We start from the raw sequence: 23,650 nt of genomic DNA on the forward strand, positions 1-23,650 counted from the left end.
GGAAGGTAATTAACAGAAAAGCAGTGGTGTGCACATTTGCAGAGCCCCAAAATCATCATTTGCACATCAAACAGCCTCCGCCTTCATCCCAGTCAATTTGCATATAATACCGCAAAAGGTGTATCAATGTCAAATAGAAGTCTTCATTCCGATGCAGCATCTACTGCGTGTCTCCTCTGCTGAGGTAGGTGCACCTGAGATACACAAAGCACTGAGTAAAATTAAGGAATAAGGGGTCAGGTGAGGAGTAAAACAGATGCTGAAGTCGTCAGGGAAGGTGTGTTATACTTAGATATTTTAATCACAATGAATTATCAGAAAGATGAAGGCTTACTTTCACATATCCATGTTTCTTTTGTTGGATCCTAGAGTTTTTAATCACCGTGGCCTGGGCTCTGTTTTATCGTGTGCTCAGGATTCGGGCAAAATCCAGTTGAAATAAAATGTCCACCAAAGTGGAAGAACAGGAAGATAGGCAATACCTAATTGAAAAAGTCACCTACAATCAAAAGAAATGTACAGATTCAGATACTAAATAATTAAATGACTGTCACAATCGGCAAAAAAGACAATAAACATGCATTGCATAGTTCAAGTTCAGGAACAAAGATAAGCCAAGTTCTGCTGCATTCAAATGCAGGAAAAGCTTCATGTAGGACAATGAAGGGCAGGAAAAATGTTGTCTTCCATAATGATTCACACAATTCATTCCTAGTATTCATCTTAAATGGAAGACTGTGAGGACTGTGATCATCAGCTATTGTTAAATATACTGTAAGCAATCTATGCCACAAAATAAAGAAATATAAAATATGAAACACTTGTAATTCACATGTGCAAGTCACATAAGAAACAAGTAAACATAGTTCCATAAAGAATGTCCTCATTTACTCCAGTTCTTAACAACAAATACAAAGAACTTGTCTGTTTAACTAAGATAAAACAATTATTTTGTTAGCATTTGTTAGTATGATAGTTGAATTCTGGTGCTCAAATAATGAAGTAATATCCACGGCAACAGTAGTAGCATAATAATAGAAGTACATCTACTAGTCCACTCCACTAAAATCTTGGTAATTTTCAGAGATCAGACCATCACAAAGGGGAAATTTTGCACGCACACACACACACACACACACAAACACACACACACACACACACACACACACACACACACACACACACACACCAAATAGTTTGTGACATCTGTGCTTCACTTACATTATTCAGCATATTGTTGATAACCTGGTTACAGCACTCAGCTATTTTCACACAATCCAAACAGATGTATTCATCACACAAGTCTGAGGGTAAAAGGTTTGATAATGTAACCACTGACTGCAGTTACACTTTAACTATCCGGCTAGCATAACACACTAGTTTGGATACATGCATTATTCATGCATTTTCTCTCCTCAGAAGGACACATTAAATATTTGTTAACTTATAAAAGCATCATGCAACACTCTGCACCTCAGGACTATTAATTTTCCACACACGCTTCATTGTAAAGCTCCATCTGCTACACCACTGGTCCTATTAAGGCGAAGAAGGAGGGCTTGAATATTGGAGAGGAACAGTTAAACTTCAAAGATGGAGAACACAAGGGAGAGATACTCTATATCCACAAATAAATAAGGAAACATTGTGTCACTGTCAAACAACTATTGCTACATCAGAGCTCTGAGTGATGTTGTATATTGGAAATGAGACATGTGGCGTTGTGACTTTTATAAATAGATTTTTTTTTTAAATATATTTGCAGTCGGTGGCTCGGTTCATATTATTCTTCTATTGTTTTGTCATTCTATTATTCGAAACAATAATTTCAGTTAAAATCAGTTTTAAAAAGCTAATGTTTGTTTAATGTGAAGGAACTGAATTTCACATTTAACACCCCCCCCCCTTCCACAGAAGTGAAATTCAACAACTTTCAACAATCTTACGATTAAAAGCAGGGTGTGCATTGCATTATTTATTGTTCTAATTTTTATTCTTTAAATAGTCCCAATAAACCATCTTTAATCACTTAACACCCTATGTTAGTATCCATAATCTCACTCTATGCATGCAGATAGGCTAATTACATTGCTTTATAAATAGAATTTGGTTCTTTTCTGCAGTGATTAATTAGGTTCTATGTTGCGCCATAGCAACAATATTGTATTACAGATTCAAACATGTTTAGACTCCAAACAAAAGAACATTAAAGAAACCAGAGTGCAGATTACTGTTGAATTATATAGGCTTTTGTTTGTTTTTTGTTTGTTTGCTTGCTTTTTTAGACAAAAATTAGGCCAGAAGACAAAGCATTCTGAAAACTGTTTTTCTATTCATTCATTTTCTATGTGCTCGAGCTTCATCAACCATCTCTCCAAAACATGCCAGAGATCATTTATTTCAGAATTCAACCCAGACAGTGATTTGAAGTTTCTGGGTACCACGCACATTATTTTAGATGTCAACTTGGGATTCAGTGACTGGATTGTCAGATATGTGACAAACTGCTTTGGTTGAATTGTTGGTATTGAAGATCGAGGAAAATAAAATGTATTCCTATAAATGAGAGCATCTCAGTGATACACTTGCTGTCACGCATAAGTAAATTAAACATCAGGAGGAGAGAGTATCACGCACTGTAGGGTACCATGCAAGGCAGGTTGACCATTGTACTGTAACTGTAGATCCTCTGACTGATGTAGCCTAGTTATCCCTGACAGTAATGTTAATAACCTTTTGCAAAAAAAGCCACCTATGAAGGAAGGTTGAGAGCGTAGTAGTAGTATCACTTATCGCAAAAAGTATTTGTAGTATTTACAGTCTAATATAAAATTGTTACAAAGCGTATTATAACGAATACATGCTCATATGCAACTGATTAATCAATTAATAATCACACTAGTTTGATAGCCCTGCTAGTTCACAGCTACAATGGAAAATGTGATGCAGTGCAAAATTTTTAGGATTATCAATATTTCTACCTTTCATTTATGTAATTATCCTTCCTCAATGGCTCCAGAACTTGTCAGCCAGGGTCACCAACACCTTTTCAAAACTGTTTTAAAATCCAAAACTTGAAGCTGCCTGAATAGAACTCTTATGGTTCAGTATGACAGGGTGCAGCAGCACAGATCTCTGACACAAACTGTCGGTAGCCACTGGCGTTGAGCTTCAGACAGAAACAAACACAAAGGACTGAGGAAGTGGCTGTCTCACCTGTCTTTTGCCATTTCAGCACATTTTGCATGTGTGTTCATTTTTAGTTGTGCGATTCCTGTTCCTGTTTTTCAAGAGTGTGTGCTATGTGTCAGGGGTTAAAATCTAAAAATAATGATAAAAAACAAAAACAAATATACTATTCTATTTTTGATTTGGGATTTTTTTTTTAAAGCAACAACAGCAAAAACAGGAAGAAAGTAATTTAGTGTGCTTGTTTGATCAATTCCGATCTGAAAGTAATTCCCTCACATTTGCCCATAATTCTCATCTCCAAGACAGAATCTGCATAAATATTTTTCAAACTTAAATTTAATATTCAGTGGCTGTGAATGTAATATGTACTTTTTTTCTGATCAACTCCCCTGAAGAACTCACAGGGATAAATCTAGAGGCACTTGGAGCCTCCTTTCTACATGCAGCGCACAGAAAAAAGATCTTTATTTTGTAGGCTCGTTGTTAATTCGAAACTAACTTTTCTCAGAGTGAAAGCAAGTAAATTGGTGATTGCATGCTGATTTACTGCATGTAATTGTTCTGAAGGGAACGTAGTATCAGTTTATTTTTTAACAAAGAGTTTTTAATGCATTGCATAATCAAAAATTCCATTGCTTCGTTATGTACACCCACTAAAACTCTCTCAAAGCTCAACATGAGATGTTTTATAACCAACACTGATAAGCACCTCAGAGTATACATTTCCTCTTGCTGTCCGTAGTTTCACCTCAGGATACAATCAAGGCCACCATTATTCAAATTCTCGTTGTACCCTTGTGATTACATTTCAAACCTTTAAAATGCCTTGTTTTTGGTGGATGAGCCACTGCATTGTGAAGTAATTTAACACTCCAGCTGCTTGCCTCTTGGCATAATTAACATATCCAGTGTGTCTCTAATTCAGCAATCTGGATGTGCCCATTAGTAACATGTAAAAAAAAAAGAACATAAACACTTTAAGATTATAATCGCCCATTTCCTATCAAATTTGATGGGGTATCAATTTTCCATCTCCCTATTAATTGAAAATATGTTTCAGAGATAAAATGCAATATATTCTATGCCGACAAGTCATGATTATCCTCATGATTGAGCATATCAGATATACAGATCAAGATGGGGAAGCTGACTTAAAAATGATCATGATCATCCTGCGTATTGCTGAGACCGAAATGGGGCGCACAGGTTTTCAACAAGCTATAAATGCAATGTCTGGTCCATCATCGTGCAATGAAAAGTCCATGGCAGACAAAAAATAAAGGCCACTAAACAAACAGGCAGAGTTTAGAGGGCTGGCGGAGGATGCCCAGAGGCTCATTAATGCAGCCTGCCTCTCTTCTCTTGAAAGCAGTTCCACTGGAAGAGTCACCCATAGAAACTCCAAATTGACAGAATATTTCATTAGAAGCCTTGAATATTTCATTTGAATACACATCTTGGGATGCATTCCCTATTTACTCACACTGGGAAGTAGGTGCTGCAACAATTAAACACACTCATCTGCATATGAAGAGGAGCCTGTAAATTCTGCACCCAGGGAATGCGACCATGGCCTGCGTTTTGAACAGGGTTATTCAAGGGATTTTAAGGGGCTCTCTCGGCCCGTCTGCCCCTGCATAACCATGGCAACTGCTCTCTTGTTCACAATCCCTTATAGATATTTTTTTTTCCACAGCTACATTTCCTGAAGGCTGGTTCACACAAGCATGACAGCTAGCCATCCAACTGGTGTTAAAGCACTTCAAGGTGAAGTTGTGACATCGTCGTGTCTTGATTCCCCCTCCAAAACAAACAAAAAAAAAAAAAAGTAGGAAGACAGATGAAAACCATTCAGGACAGCTTATAATCATTTTACAACTGATCTCATTAGTGAATTACTATAATTCACTGAAGCTATACATCTGAAATGTAGCAATGGTTTTCGTATCTTAGCCATTTTGCCTTTCTGTAGCTGATGCGCATCTATGAGATATGCCAACCGCCTTAGCGCTCAATCTCAGATCCGGATTTTCATTACAATAACAACAAAGGCTTTGAGTGAAACTAATCAGATTATATTGTTGTTGTTTTATCATGATTATATTATAGTGATGTCAATTAGTATGGCTTTTTATTCCACCTCCTTCTTCATACCAATAAACTGATCTTTCACATGCCAACAGTATATACTCATCTATAACACTTGTGGATATTGAGAGTTTGTTTATGTGAATATTACTTTTCTATGACAAGTACATGGAGCATAACTACAGCCTACTCTGTTAATAATGCAGTTAAGCTCACCCAGTCAGTTCAAGAGCATTTCTGTTTCATTTTAACCTGACGTTTCTTTTGCTACTCATTGACAACATGCTGATCTGAGATGATCTATATGAACACTGGACATTAAGCTCCCTTGTGAAACAGATTTATTGGGAACTTTTTAAACAAGATGGCTGTAATGTTGCAGATAACACCCATCTCCTGCGTGAGCTTTAATTCCAGTATGCTGGTGCCATTCTAATTTTCATTGCAATAACATTGGTATACTCTATTAGTTGATATAATTGCCTCAGACTTAATGCATGTACCACATTAGCTATTGCTCCTACTTTGCTTTTGTGCTAGTGCAGGTTTAGTCAAATATACAGGTTAAGCAGCCGTCATCAGTGAAGCACTGAGTTACTGAGACATCTTCTCCTGCCACGGTAACCAAATGGACAAAGAGCCATTTATTGTTGCAGAGACCTTAGGTCTGTAACTGTCATACCTTTATTTTAACTTTCTTGTTTCATAACTTAAATGTCTCTGTATATGAAACACAAAAAATTTAACATGATCACTTTCTTATTCTTCGGATCCTGATCTACCTCTACTCAGCTACCGTATCTCCCTCACTCTATTAATTAATTTCCCTTTTCATTGTCTCAGTGTCTGTTACTATATCTGGCGTTCGCTGTTCAAGCTGCATGTGACAATTAGACAGACATGATGACAAGCTTTGTACTTACAACTTAACAGCTGCTGACACCTCAGCTCTTGTCACCTTTAATATCAAAGTAACCAACAAAGACAAGTCTGTTAACTTCAGCATTCTGAAGACACAGGCAAAAAAACTGCAATGTTTGGACACTACTGATAATTTATTCAAACAGCGCTGTAGACCCTACCAGTAGTCAGCATTCATTTCTGTTACCCATCTTCTCCTAATCTTAACAAAGTAGTTACTTATGTTTGCCTTAAATCCTCCAAAAACTTGGTTTCAAGCATTCCTCAAGAATGATTAATATCACTAAATATTAAAGAAACTCAGAAACTGATTTGGTCTGGTTTCATCAAGTCCGTGTTGGTGTGGTTTGATCAGAGGTGATTGACAGTGGTCTGGCAACGTAAGCAAACAATCCACCAACTGTCATCAAATTCTGATTCAAATGTTGCCCGAATGGTGCATGGATGTATATGTTTCACCGTTTTCCAACAGAGTCCCGTCCCCTTCAAACCAGTTAGAAGAGCAGAGAAAAAAAACACAAATCTCTCCTGTGAAAATGTTGCATTCATGCAGGACTCCATCAGGACCTGTGTCTCTTGAATGGCGCAGTAGATGAGGCATATGAAAGTGAAAAATGTTTTCTTCTTTAATACAGTAGGTGATATTGCACAAATTAACAATTAAACACTGAATAAATTATGAAGTAAGTAATGGTTACTTGCTTCCCACCGGTTGTATTACTGTCGACTATCATGAGCTTGTCTTTACGGTCATTTTAAAGCATACTGTTCTCACAACCTTCATTTACAATGGAGAAGGGATTGTACACTAGCACCATCTGGTACCATTCTTACCTCAAAGAGAAAGTAATTTAATTCTCAATAGGACTGTTCATTAAAACCTGATATGCCAGTACAGAATGAAATACTAAAGCAGTGGTCCCACTTAAAATTTCCTTTGAGTCATCCTTTACTGATGTTGATTTCTTTGTCTTAGTCACTTACAAAACCACTTTAAAGGGAGCCTAATAATGGCTACAGCAACAATTACACTTATGGTTGGACATTTAGCCTTTCATGTATAAAAAGTCTTATTTTAAAGCAAAATAAAGAGTAGTGCATTGCTCTATTGCCTCCTCACGTCATTTTCCATGGATCTGTACCAATACAAAAATCTGCATGCAATTACATATAATTAACTAAATGAGTTCAGTTGGCTAAAGAATAACCTCTTCATCTGAGTATACTAAGGTCTGTTATAAATAGCATCGGTTTACTGTGAAAGCATTAGGACAGTTTGAAACAGTTGTGTCTATGGCGGCGCCTTTGTGGACATTGCGATAAATATTGTATGCTTAGATGTGTTTTATTGGACTACATATGACAGCTGGTCGCAGAGTGTGAAACTGCAGTGCATCTAGACGGTGCTTTTGGGTCAAAGACAGATCATGACGTCTCTGAGCAAAGAGAAATCTAGTATCAAAGAGCTGCGTTGGAGAGGCGACACAGAGGAAGAGGGCCGTATCATGTTGAGGCTTGAAATATTTATTTGATATAACAGACACAATTGCTGTAGCTCAAGTGTGACATGATTGAAAACCACAGCAAGCCATTAATGTTTCACATGTGGTTATGACTAAAATATTAAGCACATCCTTTCTTTCTTTTTTCTTTTTTTTTTTATTATTATCGTTTTATTTATATAGTCAACAAAGGCTTGTAGGTAATTAATCATGTTGCTCACTTTTCTGCCCATTTTCCTGGCACATTCACTAAAACACATTGTTTCAACTGAAGGCGCCGCCTTAAATGAATTCTTATTAGCCATCTAAAAATAGTCTCCTGGTTTCAGGGTCTAGGCTGCCTATAATCTGACAAGCACAGAGGGAGCATCATGACCAGCCAGCTGCCAGAGCCTCACTGAAAAACATAGGGAACATGGGCATTATATAAATCTCCTGTGGAATATCAGTAGCTGTTATGAAAGATTTCTTGCTGATCATTAGCGCTGTCAAATCAATACGAGGACACAGCCACTGTTTGTGTCATGTCGCACAGTGTACAGTATGACTGCCATTCTGATGTTGATTGTTTTATCCTTTTTTCCCCCAAGACAAATGTTCCATCATCACCATCACCATCATCATCCCACATTAATTTGCCATTTAGCGTAGCACATTCAAACAGTGAGAATAAACTATTGGAGTTTTGGGATATGAATATAAAACGGACTTTTATGCGAACCCATTGCTGTGCATTTACACTTGGGCTGAACTTAGGCTTGTTATGGCTTCACTGCATATAATGTTTTTATGTTTTGTTGATTCATATTCACACTATGGCTCCATTGTTTTTCCAAATCTCTCTCTCCTTTTCATTGTGTTGTCCACATCCATATTCATTTGTAGTGTAGCCCTGCAGCCAACACAATGACGTGCTTTTTAAAGCAACTGCATGGCCTGTATCTACTGTACATCTGCTCATTTTCTATTTATGTGTTTGTGTATATGATTATTGTCCCTGATAACAGTCACTTGTCAGAGGTTCTTACATGATGGTTTTGCAGCACTTTGTGTTAAGATTGGCAGCTTACCGCTATCACTATAGTATCAAAACCACCAATGATCGCGTCAACCCAGCATCATCTGTTGTGATACATACTGCATGTTGCAAACTGCAGTTCTGTTATTGGCCCCAAAAGTAGCCAACAGTTTTTACAAGATGAAATTTCCATTTCCAATTTCAACTATCACCAAACTATAGTGCAAGATAGATGCAAGGGTCAAAGTCAGGGTACAGGTTGCAATCTATCTTCCAATATGAAGATACTACTATTCTGACCTACTGTATTTCAATCTATATTATAGAAAGTTAGAGCAATTTAAAATAGCTTGGTTAACTCAGAAAATCTCTCGCAGAATGATGAAAACACATTTACAGTCCTCCTTCAGTCCAACTGCATTGTTACTTGGCTATAGGAATGGCTCTGTTTTGGTCCCATTTTATATGAGAAATTCTTTGGAGATCAAACTCAAAACAGAGTGCTTTACCTCTGTGACGAGCACGTTCAGAAACCAGCAAGATGACACAAGGCCAAAATATGAGTTTTGACAATTCTATTAACCAAAAACTCGGTGTAAATATGTTGACAACCAGAGGAAAACTCAGCCATCAGGGTCTACATAAATGCATGCCTTTTCTACTTGTTCAAACCAAAATCATAGTAAGTTGTGGCATTTGCTTTGCTTCACTCTAACACTTCGGCTGGAATGAGGTTGTGAGATAAATGTGTGCTCTCACCCTTACTTTAAAAAACCCTAATGAAATCCTCACTAGACCATTTAACTCCTGGGATCAAGAATCAAACACCAATGTGATCAACATTCGCATACACAGAAGCAAGAGAGGGTGAGCTCACAAGGAGAAACTGCTTGGGGAATATCAGTGTCTTTGAGTGTGTGTGTGTGTGTGTGTGTGTATATATATGGTGTGTGTGTGTGTATATATAATCTGTCTTCATGCACTCCCTTCATTCACCATGGGCAAGTTTCAATGTCTGCAGAGCGACGACCTGGATTCCAGTCCACTGAGAAGAAGGTGGGGATGCAGGATAACAAAATGCATGAGGGACCGCGGCAAGGATTGGCTTTAACACATGCACCAATTACAGTGAGCACAGCGTGCATCCTTTTCCAAACACTGCTGAACGCGCCACACACCCCCTGAGAAAACATCTGCTTCTGTACACAGATCCCAATTTTACTCCCACATATACACAGGTATTATTCTTGTACACATGAGAGAGCACACACACACACACACACACACACACACACACACACACACACACAACACACACACACACACACACACACACACACACACACACAATGAAAATAAAAGCTTTTTATTAAATAATAAGGCACATTTTAATTTCCTTCTCACATCAAAATAGAATTGGAATGAATATCTCTTGCTATTATCCTTATGGTCACCAACTGTGAAATTCAAATTTATTTCCAAACCAATAATTCTTATTTAATCTTTCATTATTTCTATTTTCATACAAATGAACAATCCATTTTCTGATATTTTAATGCAATTTTAACTTTGCTAGTCTGTGAGCTTCACAGACTCAGTACTATACATCCAACAAGCATGTCTTTCCTTGGACATTAAAGTCTGGATGTACCATCGGAACCATGTTCTAATCACTTTTTTGGCTCGGTTCAATGATGACATTAGTCTAGTGGCAAACAGGGGTCTTGGTAAAAATGATACTACATGCAAAGTAAATGATGAAAATATTGAATATAATAAATCTTGATGGCAATAACAAAAAAAAAAATTCAGAACAACATGTACCGCGTGCTTGTATCGCCACCTAAATTGCACTTTCAGATGACTTCATCACTTCTTGGTGGTATTGGATGAATATGCACGGATGCATGCTACCCATCAAAACAAAATTTAGTTCCAAGCAGTTTGATTTGTTTATGTATTCCTCCATTAAGTTTGTCATTTTTCTTTTTTACTTTAGATTACAAATGCATATCTTTTCCTCTTTTTAATCATTTATTTATCTTATTTTTTGCAAGTTCAGGGTTTGCAGTTAACAGTCTAACATCACAGCCTGGCATACACACATTTGCATTCATCATATATTCATTATTCATCTTCAAGATCAACAGACCAAGACAATGACAACTTAGGGTTATCTCAAATCTCGTTGGCTGATAAGAAAGTTCATAGTCAAAGGACATTATCATACAGCCAGTTTTGTTAGACACTCAAACCTCCCATCTCTCCTACTGACACTAAGGTGGGTGGAGTTTGCAGCACAAATTGGTACAAATTTTGGTATGAATTAGTGCCTGTGTTGATGCAGATATCCTGAGATAGGAAAACAGAGGTAATTTTGAGGCTTCAGTAGGTATAAAAAGATCTGTCAACCAACAGAGTTTTGCTTTCTTCACTTAAATATAAATTTTCACACAAACAAAATGTCTGTGCTGGTTTACACTTATTTTCTTATAGTCTCCATTTTTTATTTAAATGGTTGTATTTAAAAGTAATATTTGTGTAAATCAATTATTGTTTAATGGTTGCATAAATTCATATAATTATGTCCAACTTTGTAAAACACTATCACTATCCATATAAATATTGTGTGATCATAAATAGAAAGCTTGCCTTCCTTCGGACGTTTATCTATTATTTCATACTAAATATTTATCACAAATACGTTTTTTAATTCTGCTATTGGCTATTGAAGGCGTTTTCAAACAGAGCCTCAGATGTCCCAGCCAGGAACTGTGATAGTGACACTGCATCTGCACTCTTTACTTTTAGTGATGTGCTGTGTGTTTCCCAATCCCAAAGACAGGGGCAACAACTAAATTTCCAACCCTGCATCAAGTTCTGGTAGAATATGTACATGATGTCTTGCACTTTTCTACACATCAAACTCTTTGCCTATTCCATGCAGATTTTAAGATTATATACTGAAATCCTTCTCACCCAGATTATGGGGATCAATGCACACTGAGCCCCCTGAAAGATCTCACACCACTTTTTTTCTTCAAGCAAAACTCCAGACACCATTTTCTCTGGATAATGAAAATCATTTTTTATGTTGTGCAAATGGGATTATTATGGAGCCCTGTCAGTTTATGAAGTCATGTACTATAAATGCCTTGAACAGACTGTATTCCTTTTCATGCAGCATTTACAGCAGTGCTGTTAGTGCACAGATGTAAATGTACCCAAATATCACCAAAGGAATAACAATTCTATGTCTATTAAATAAAGAAATATATACATAATTTACTACAAGTTAGTGCAGCTTAACCAAATGCACTTTATCACTGTCCTGCACGCATTACGTCATTGTTGCCTTAAATAGAAATCAAACATACATGAAACATAACATATTTGGCGTGCTGCTCATTTATATTTTGGGTGCTACATACAGTATTTGTGCTTTGGGACTTTGTATGTCCCACACAGGAACCATTTCCTGCTAGGAGAACAGGACATTGGCCATTATTGAAGCCCACAGTGCTGCAGTAGGATTGCAAACTGTTGCAATATTCATATAAATTTGACAGTGTTCATTCATAGTTTTGTGTTGTGGAATAAAATTCAACTCACATACTTGTCACTAAATAAATTGTCTTAGCTAAATTCCCTGATTTGCCATCATTCATTGCCAACTGTGTGCAGCCTCAGCACATAAAGACATGAATGATGTGTGCGGGCAAACAGAGGATGGTGGAAATGGTGATGGCGGAATGTCAGCCTGCTTTTCTACCAAATGTTACGAGAAGTTATGCGCTGTCATACCATTTCTGTGAAAACAGACTTGACCAACCCCCCGTACGCAGAATAGCACACTGATGACCAACTAGAAGAAGCAACCATTCCTTACTACAAAACACTATTTGAGGCTGTCAAAATCACCTCTGCATCCATGACTCGACAGTGACCATGTAGGTCAACACCCTGTGACAGGCTCTATATGCTCAGGGAGTGTGGCTGCACATTGCAGAGGCAACTCATGCACAGAGAGACATACACACACACACACACACACACACACACACACACATCCCACTCTTCAACCATTACAGGCTAAACACAGTCAGGACAGGTATAAAAAGAGGTCATGAACATTAAAGCACTAAGCAACTAACACTTCTCAATAGCATCATAGAAGATGAGGAGGCAGTGACATCACACAGCTCAGCTCATTTCACTTGACTACAGTACTTGACTACAAAAATGTTGTTATGGCCAAAGTGGGCAGTTAGTACTCAGGAAGCTCCCAACATAGAAACCACTACAGTTCCACTCAGAGGTAAGAGCAAGATACAAATCCACATTTCACACAAAATTAAGTTGTGATTAAAAAGGCAAAACATACTTAAATTTATGTTCCAGAGCATCAGTAAGTGAGAGGTAGTCATTCACAGGCATGACAGGCAATCACACAGACAGACTTCAGAAATTCACTGTAGCTCCTATACGTTGGCAGGTTCATAAATGTAAGAAGAAGTATTTAGCATGAGAAAGAGCCACAATACACTGGCCATAAGGCAGGAGTCCCTAATTACTGCCTTGTGGGGCCTTGCTTATCATCAGCAGCAATTTTTGTGCGGCAAATATTCCCACAACAGCCTTTGATGTAATTACTTTCCAAACAGCTCCCCTCTAGCCAATATCCTGTTCTAAATTCATGGCTTGGCTTGTTTGAAACGTCACTGGAACACACACGTTTTTCATTTGTCGCCCTGTAGAGAACAGAGACGCTGCAGCTTCGCTGACGCGAGGGAACAAACCACACAATATTCACAACCACGACAGAGTGGAGAGTAAATAGGTGATTCATATATATATATATATATATATATATATATATATATATATATATATATATATATATATATATATATATATATTTGTGCTGTGTGTAATCTGTGTCAACAACTGGACTTGTGACTATATAAGCACATTCTATGGGCAAAGTAAAAACTCAGAAAATAAATAAAAATATAAAATAAACAAAAAATCTGTATTTCCCAATATTTTCTAATGCAATTACAAGACTGAGTGATAAATAAGACTAAAAAACCATGCTAGCAGCTCACTTAGTTTGTACTAGCTAAAGCTACATGCTGAATGCTAACACATCTTAAATTTGCATATGAGCACTAAACATGAACTAAACCAAAATATCAGACAAATTAAATGTTTTCCTGGATGATGGCTCGAGGAGAGAGGTTATGGGATCATCAAACATATTACAATTCATCCTCAGGGGGGCATGAATGCCTACATTTTAAATTTCAATCATTGTGAAGACATTTCACTGAAATCCACAAATTTCATTTTTTGTGAACTATGAATGTATGAACAAATTGTTGTGCCAATCTAACTAACAGATGTTGATATATGGATATGTGACAACATTGACCTGCTGGTTAATTCTGGGCCTCACTAGAGTTATGGGATTCATCTTCAGGGCACTATGGATGTGTCCCAGATGTCACTAAAAACCCAAAAAGTCAAACTAGGGGGTCAACAGAGTCAGTAAATTTCATCCTCTGGGGACCATGAATGTCTATATAACAGTTCATCTTAATCCGTTCCAGAAAGAGATATTTCAGTTAGGACCAAGCTGTTGGACCTACCAACCCACTCAACAGGTGGATAGAGTATACAGTAGAACCATGCCACTACGGCTAAAATTAAAAACAAAATAAAGTTCTACTTGCCACGGTCAACATATTAAAAAAAAAGATTACTGCTAATGTGTTAGCAGCTCAGCAAATGCCAAATTTGACTGTAAGTTTAGTCACCAAGCAGCCATTACTCTCCTTCCAGTCTTTCTTTGGTGTTATAAAATAGTCAATAGTGTTGTCTTACAATAATATTGTCTTACTCTTTCTAAAAAAGCTTCCCCACATACTATTATGTGGTGGCCTTACTTTTTGTTTGCTGTCACTGATATTTCAATAGAATACAGGTTAATTAAATTTTCTCTTTGCCACTACACCAAACCACATTAGCTTTAATATACCTGTGCAAATCTGCAATAGTTTATTAGAGGCAGAGAATTGATGACAATTAAAGTGAACTTCCAGGCCAGTGTGCCTGCTTGATAAATAATTCATGTCTCCAGGTGCACAATACAAGGATCAAAACGCTTAGTAAATTAAGCTCAAAGAGGCTTCAAAAGCATTCAGAATCATGTCCTTTTCATCACAATCGCACTCATTAAGGAGAGCTAACTCTGCTGAAAAAAAATGTGTCACTGTATTGGGGTAGTTGTTGTGATCAACATGTCTATAACACATTGCCATGTGAGTAAATTGGGATTCATTTTATACATTTTCATCCAGCAAACTAAAGGCTCTCTCTGTGCCTCTTCTTGAAGTCAATGCCCCCACCACTTTTATTATGTTTCAAGGGATGGAGTTCCTAAAAAATATTGAAATGTGCCTTTTGCAAAGATCTTTTATTCATGTACTGTTTGTATAGATATAAATCAAACACAAATAGGTCTCATTACAACGTAATATCATCTGTTTTGGGTGCCTTTTATCACATTTTACGAGTACTGCAACTTTATTAGTGACCAGCCAGTGCTCAGCCAGGCCATCGACCTTGACAAAAGTGTAAGATCCAATTTCACTTCGAGCTTTGAAAGAGCCAAAATGATCATTTAAAACAGGCAGATATAATTTTGCCTAATAGAATACATTATCACACTGGAATGGCCAGAGTTTGCTTTGTCATTTAAGACTCTAATGCCCTGCTCGAAGTTTGCTGTCACACACTATGAAATAAAGATCACAAACTAAAGGTTTTCAAATGAATGTGACCTTTAAACTAGATATTTGTCAATGCTTTCACAAATGCATCACCATCTTCATAATGACTTGAAATGAAATCTGCTTCAAAGGGCCGTTACATATTTAGGGTGGGGTGGAAAGGGGGAATGCATTTCTGCTCATGTAACTTGACAAATTGTGCTTCAAGGTTTCTATTTATATCTTTCTCATCTCACAGGGAGGGTAGAATCTTCCCAATTCCCTCGCCGTTTGCCAGGGGCTTAGTGTGACATATTGCTAATCTGGTTATTATGCAATTTATCAGCCGTCTCTCTTTTACAGCCGTGCATGGATATTATGCAGGTTTCTTATGAGCCTAACTGCAATAACACTGCAAGGAGCTAATGAGCAGCCACTACTACTGTGGTAATACATCTCAAGTCACTTCAGGGTACTCTTGTTGCAACAACTTGTTAGTCTAAGTCACTCCATTAAACTAACCAAATTATTTTTTTGCTAATGATATAGAGAGCCTCTCAGGCTGGAACCAATGGATTGTGAACAAAACAAGAGAAGGGGATGTCATCAGAGTCCACTGTTTGACAGCAAATACTTCAGGAAAGAGAAGTTACACACATTGCCGCAGACCAAAAACCACACGGAACTGGTAGCCGAAATGGATGCCTGTTTCCCTTGCATCCATTCAAGAGACCAGTTACGTGTGGCTTTTCGTTGCCTCTGGCATCTCTCAAAATGTGAGGTATGGCCACCGTCAAAAGAGGAAGCTGTTCTTGCAATCTGAGCCATACCTTGATATGAATGACAAGCTGAGAGTGGCCTGAAGGAAACATCTCCCTGAGTTTTAGATGGTCATCCTTTTCAGCAGTGGCTGCATTTTTGCAGCATCAGCTAATTAAGGGAGACTTGTCATTAAAGACACATAAATCAGACCTTAATGTGATTCAAGAGTCTTGGTGAGACACTGGGCGGGAAGTATGGGGTCCCCTGATTTAATGGACCCTGAGCTGAAGGGGATATAAGTCTTGATAATGATGGCCAAGTACAGTGTATTGATCACCGCTCCCTCTGGTGTATATGTGGGTTAAAGCAACCAGGAAGTAAATTGAACTGGGATTTCTCAGCTGTGTAGAGCAAGCTTATGGAGGAGAGGTCGTCAAAACAACTTGACTAATATGTTTGTGTAAGAACACTCTGGTTCACTTTGTCATTTCTACAAGATGCCCACTCATTTGTCCTTCTTGCCACAACTGTAACAAAAAAGTCAATTCAGTTGGGATTTTGGTAAAATATTGTTCTTGTGTTTTCTTTCTATGGGGAAAAAAACACAAACTTTGGCTTTTACTTGCAGATGACAACTGTCCCGGAAATATATGTACACAAAGGATTGTCTTCTTTTTAAGTAGGTTTATGATTCCTAACTCTTTAATTGTCAAAAGGATAAACATTCACACACAGTGGATGCCAAGTAGCAAATTAATGTTAAACTCTTCAATGTGCAGTCCAACTCTGTTCTACACACAATTCCCTTCCCTGTCAGCACTCCTTCATGAATGTGCTAAATGCTGGCAGAGGCTGCACTGGGAAATTGTTAAGACAGTCAGAGCTTCCTATAATTACAAGACAACAGCAGCAAAAGTTTGACAGTTAACGGCTTGGCATTTTGCTTTCCCATCATTATTGAAATGAAACATTAAATATTTATCATATATGAGTCAGGGGGGGAATCATTTTGCCCAGTGTCATTAAGATTTTGGTTAATTATCACGGCCCATTGGGTCCAGCACCTCCTGCAATGTGCTACTACCCTCTGTCCATTATCCACTATGTAATTATCGACACACTGTCTAGCCACCATTACAGAATTTGCTCTTGGAAACATGTCCATAATTATCTCAAGATGTTGATTTGGCAGTTGCTGTTAATGGAAAGCTCCTGTTAGTTTGCCTGGTTTTGAAACCAAAAGGCATTTATGGAGACACTTGGGAACGCTATCAGCAATTACCCGTACCAGTGCCTGCAGTTCTCCGCTCAGTGTTTTCAAAACTGCTTTCCTACTGTGTTTTCATCACACAGTGTTTTAAACTAAAAGTACAAATGATAATGTCCTTTCTCTGTGTCATTCTACTGTCTGTCAGGCTGAATATGGTATCTTTCAAAAATGCAATATTATTGTATTATAACCAAGATGTTGCTTGCACTTCAAAATAAACACAACAGTGCCAGGGAACCCATCACTGTCTGATACACAACATCCTCTGAAAGATCTAATAAAAACAGCCCACCATACAAGACTTGCACAAACCTTGAGCAGATCTTATGGAGAAGGATCTCACTTCTGCCAGTCCTTTCCTGAGTACAAAACAATGAGCAGAAAATAATATAAAATCCTTTTAGGACCTCTGATTTGAATACACTCTAAACTGAAAGGTATAATAAAATAGGCTATATGAATAAAAGCAGTTTAAAAAAAAACGATGAAGATGTTCCAGAGAGAATATAGCTAATAATATTTGTTTCTAATATGTAAATAATATTTATTTAAAAAGAAGAAGAAGAAATGTTGTGTTTATTATTATTTTACACTGTATGGCACCTGTTAAAATATCTTTTATGTCTTGCAAAGGTGTTTACCACTGACAGTGTTACATTCACAGCGGGGCAGTGAGTGTGTCAGACAGCAGTAACACTCACCAGGGTCCTTAGGATTTCTTACAGAGAAAAACGAGACCACGTCCCTCTCCGGATGAACAGTTCCAATCACTTTTCCCAGCCGCCAGAACAAACAAGACGGTAAGACGTTATCATCGGCTGTTTAATGATCCACTATTTGAGCTAACTTGCTAACGTTTGGTCATCTGCTAACGTTGTTTGCAGTAGCTGCTCACCTTAGTTTAGGCTTAGTTACCGCCATACAGGCCGCACCAGGTGAAACTTAGTTTTACCGCATCGGGTAATGTCCCCTTCAAACTTTGTAAGGACTCTTAGCTAGCTCTTAGCTAGCTAAAGGTATATAAAACTTACACATAAGCTTTTTAGTTCGCTATCGTTTCATGGGATTTCTGTAACTCATATTTGCATAAAAGGTGAAAGGACAATTGACCCTGCCCACTGATTGGTTACCACACCCTTTTCCTCTGATTGGCCAACAGGAAACACCTGTTTAAATAGGTCAAATGAATTCAAATTAAGATCTACCCTTATGATACAGGCCTCGTGTCCTTCTGTGCATGCATGTCTTTCAACATGTTTATCTTCATGCAAAAAAAATTTTTTGCTGCTTTTTCCATGTTCATATTTAAAATCAAAAGAGGTGCACATTGTGTAAAAGCTAACAGGAATGTTACATCTGACTATGACGACACTTGAAACACATGAATACTAGGTTTACTTTCTACTCAACCTTCAGTGGCACTAAATCATGAAACTCACAAGTTCCACTGAACAGCATTAATTTGTCACAAACATATGGAACACAAGGAACATCACAGACCAATGATATAATCCTGCAAGAGTATCCAAGGATAGAAGTTCCCTTTAATGTCAGACGGCTCATTAAAAAAAAAAAAAAATGGACATCTTCCATGCATTTGGCTGTAAGCACAACATTTCCGTGGAAGTTTAAATAAATAATAATATCATTTGGCTAGATCTATTGGTGGAAAAATATTAAGATTCATGAACATATTTATACATCACAGAGTTGGAGGCTGTCATATGGCTGAGAATCATTTCTTTCAGGCCCGCAGTGTGTCCAGTGATAACAAGCAGCAGGAAGGATTGAACGCAGCAGTGCTTTACTTTGCCTCATGCCTCTTCTCCCGCTGAGATGCAACTGCAAGTGTGTGAGTGCTGAGATGTCATAACATGTTGCCTGTTATATGCATTAAATTGCCAGGTGTTAATTACTTGATTTTTTTGTTTGTTTGTTTGTTTGTTTGTATATGTTTTTTGTTTTTTTTTCATGGATCAGGCCTCGTCAGATGTGAGCAATCCTTCCTACTCCATTCAAAATCCCCCAGTCAATTACCAAGAAGCTGCAGGTCACATGATCTGCCCTGATCACAATTGCCATATTTGGCCATCTGTCAGTGGTTTGCCGCAGTGGGAGTAATAAATGAATTTTGTGGGCAAGAAAACATGTTTCCTGCTTATGTCATTTAAAGTATTGAGCATCACACGTGGAGTACTGATGAAATGTGATTTCCCTAAGGGGATGCACTTCCTGACATGTAAAATCTAATACAGTAAACATGCATGTCAATTAGGAGTAAATGTTAGGGCTTGTTTGTTTCTGGACCCAAACGCTGACAAGGACAACATAGTTTTAGAGAAAAGTGGGTTTATTGTAGGATTATGGGGGAATGGTTTCAGTGGTGGAGATGGGAGGCAGGATGAGGCAGAGGGCTGGCAGGCACACGAGCGAGGAAGCCGGCTGGCAGGCTGAAGTGGCGTGGGCAGACAAGGAGACACAATGGGGAAGAGGGCGCAGGGATACCTACACACAGTAACAGACACGAGGAAACAAAGGGAATAACTCCTGACTGCTGACTGTATGATCCATAAGTTCACTATGATGATTGTGAATGACAAAAGAAGAGCTGTAGCATTAATTCCTCAAAGTACTTCTGAGGGTTTATTCAGGCTTAATGTAAACTAAAGCGAAGGTGTCTGGCTAGTGAGTGTGCGACAGTTGAAAATATTTTGCAGGTATTTTCTTTAATCTGAGATCACAGCCTTTGTCACATGAGTTTCTTTTTGCTCATTCACCACAGCAGAGGCTAATGTGTTGCACTGCTCACATGATATAGAAAAACACTGCTTTGCTGCTGAGCTTTAGCTGACATCAATAACAAAATCAGCCTCTTGTCCTAGCTCAAGAGAGGAGGTATAATCAAAGTATGTGTTTTTGCTGCTTATGCCATGAGCATAGCTTTGTGTAAGACAGGTTAGCTTGACCCTAACTCTTGGTCTCATCATTGGTGCTCAGCTAGAGCAGCGGACCAGACTGAAGCACTCCGGTCCTTTTTTCATTGTACTATGGCTGTAAGTCAGAGTATCTTTTTATTTTAACCCCTAATTGTTTTAAACAGCACGGTGCTATCCAGCTCTGCTGATACTGTAGTTGGATTTGCAGAGATTTTGCGATTTCTGCCAGTGAGACCACATGTTGTTATTATTTCTCTCTGTGTCATCCCCCCCCCCCCACACACACACACACACACACACAGAGCTCCTACTGCTGTCTTTTCATCCATCCCACTTATTTAGAAACATGAGCATTTCCTACCCCGCGATGACACATCTGCACATCACAATAACAGCGCAATTCATTTTGTGATTTGATGTTTTCCTGTACATGTGCAGAGGGGAAAAAAACAAATAGGTCTACCCTCTACATTTAGCCCCTGTTATTAGCATATGAGCCTGGAAGCTGGACAATAGACATCTGATTGCCAGAGAAAAATTGATAGTGTCATACAAAATTGAGCTCATCATACTAACTGGTTCGTAAAAGGAACGAAGGCCATGCTGTATGAGTGATGACGCAACACAAGTTGCATTCTTAAACAGGATTGTTTGTTTTCCATATAGCCACTGGTCATAGAGTTTCTCCTCCAGCTGTGCTAAAAACAGGAACTGCATCTTTCAAAATAAAGGATCCCTTGAGAAATGCAGCCACTTCTTACTAAATTTCCAAAATGCTTGTATGGTATCAGTAGAAGAAAGTACTGTAGAAGGTAAAGAGAAACCTACAGTTTAAAATTCTTAATAATTTTCTTTCTTGCCAACCTTTTGAGCACATCTCTGTTATCATTTGGTTATTACAAGATAATTTCACATTTGTAGATAAAGAAAGCCTTTCTAATGACGATCTTTGTGTTTAGCATGGCAGTGGCTCATGTGGCTCTATCTGTCAGCATTCATTTATCAAGAATTAATCAAATGTGAACCAAACACACCATGACTGAGTCCTCACTGTTGCATTTTGTCGGTAGAAGCTTCACTGCAATTTGCAGCAGGTCAATATTTAAAGACATGCAAAGGGGGGTCATGAGGAGTTTCACCAGTCCCTCGTGGAGAAGGACTGAAATATTTTCATTGGCAAACACAGCTGTCAACACCAAATAAAAAGTAGGAAAAAAAGAGATACAGTCCTCAATATAAAACTTAAATGACCTCACTTTTATTTTCCTCCTGCTAGTCATAGAGGAGGGGGTCATGGAGATGAATGTCACTGAGCAGCTGTGTTTATTCATTGTTCTTATCCAGTATGGTAATCCAAAGTTTATCTGATATGGATTGCTGAGAGCAGAGACACACCACGGGAAAGCATGGATAATTTGGCAGAAATAGCAAGTAGCCCCAACACCCCCACTACTAACCCCACCCCCAGCACAGCACGGCCTAATCTTTTATTGAACAACCTGAATAACACAAATGAATTCGTGCATCTTTATTTGTAACATTCAAAGGGACCAATCATTATCTTTTAATTACTAGTACCCAGTAGTGGGGCCCATTAAAGTAAAGTAATTAATCTAACACTTTGGCAAGGGAGGGGATCTGCTGTATAAACAGCAAGTTCACTGAAACTGCTTTTGAGCTATAATATTTACACATGAAGAGGCACTGAATAACGAATTAATGGTGCAAGCAAGGACTAAAGTGAGGCAGTACAAACAACTGAAGGTAGTCATGACATGTACTCCACACAATAGTTTATCAGATGCTGTGTATTTTTTGACATTTCCGTTTATTTTCTGGCTTCATTGCTGAACAAAACACCCCTGGCACAGCGGCTGTAAAGATAAAAGAGCAAAAATAAATCAATAAACAAAGTGCAAATGCATTATGATAATACAGTACATAATGCCTTGTGTACCACACATTTGTCTGCATACAGTGTACTATCTATATGCCTTGTTAACATATTACTGTGTTCTCTAGCTACGTTGATGATTGATTAACATGTCAAATTATATCACTGTCAAAGTAACGCTAGCTGTGCTGATATTCCAAACAGTCCAATTACAGCCATTAATTGACTGAATCCACTCAGCTCTCAAGGACAACAGGAGCTGACCATAAAGATCTGATTTCAATGTCTGTATCCACTGGTATCTAATTTCAATCAATTAACTCTTTTTTTTTTTTTAAACAGAAATGCCTCCCAACATTGCAGTTCTACAAAGCTCTTAAGCACCTTTTAGGTCTTTGCTCTTGTTGTACAAACCGCAAATCCCACTCTCATCGACCCTGTCTCCAGCAGCAGCAGCAGCAGCAGCATGTTCATAGTAAAACAGTGCTAATAAATTTACTGCTAGTTACCACACCCCAGCTCCAAAAGGCTGGCAGACAGGTTAACATTATGAAACCAGATTTTTTTTCTTGCAAATTGTTGGAGACCGATGAATTGGAGATCATTTTACTAGTTGCTAAAATGTCTCTATAACAAACTTGGGTGCTAATATGCCGCGAGTAGCCTACTTGGTTTCAGCTTGTTGGATACTTCTTCTGTCCATCTGTAATAAGCTCAGATTTTACTCTCCCCTTCTAAAGGAGATACCAACTTGCAGTAATGCAGAGGAGATCAGTGAAAGAAACTCTGGAAAGATAGATGATACCAGATTAAATGACACTGTATTTGTTTAATTAACATGTACATATAAATAATATTGGTATCCAGTGATACCATTGCTAATTAGCAAAATGTAAGTGTTAAAAAAATAGGGTATTCTGATGTAAATTACTAACTTTAGGCCTTTGATTTGCCTTAAAATTACAACACAATTACAAAACTTTCTATGCTGGTAGCTGCAGCAGTTGAAAATTTATTGTACATGGGGATGAGCAGACCAATGCCCATATGACATGAGACTTCTGGAGAGAGTGGAGAATGTCTGGGTCATGGCCATGAGAATCTGTGTCCTACATCATGACAGATATTACAGTCAGTATCTGTCTGTTAAATATAGTAACTGACTGGTTTATTGTAGCCACAATATCAATGGGTTTATGGGGGATAACTTGATGCAATTTAACTGAATGTATAGAAATTATACTCATAATGTAAAATATGCAAAACGTTGATAACAAAAAAAGGCATGTAACTC

At 38.0% G+C, this 23,650-nt stretch overlaps 1 long non-coding RNA gene across 1 annotated transcript; it reads left to right on the forward strand.

Annotated features, from left to right (window-relative positions):
• The first annotated feature begins 18,211 nt into the window (after positions 1-18,211).
• Positions 18,212-19,633, forward strand: LOC130172164 (uncharacterized). The gene is made up of 3 exons (XR_008828234.1): positions 18,212-18,326; positions 19,275-19,378; positions 19,507-19,633. It is a non-coding gene; the product is annotated as an uncharacterized LOC130172164 (long non-coding RNA).
• The last annotated feature ends 4,017 nt before the right edge of the window (positions 19,634-23,650 follow it).

The sequence above is a fragment of the Seriola aureovittata genome, chromosome 1 (assembly GCF_021018895.1).
Source record: "Seriola aureovittata isolate HTS-2021-v1 ecotype China chromosome 1, ASM2101889v1, whole genome shotgun sequence".
In the NCBI taxonomy this organism is placed as follows: Eukaryota; Metazoa; Chordata; class Actinopteri; order Carangiformes; family Carangidae; genus Seriola; species Seriola aureovittata.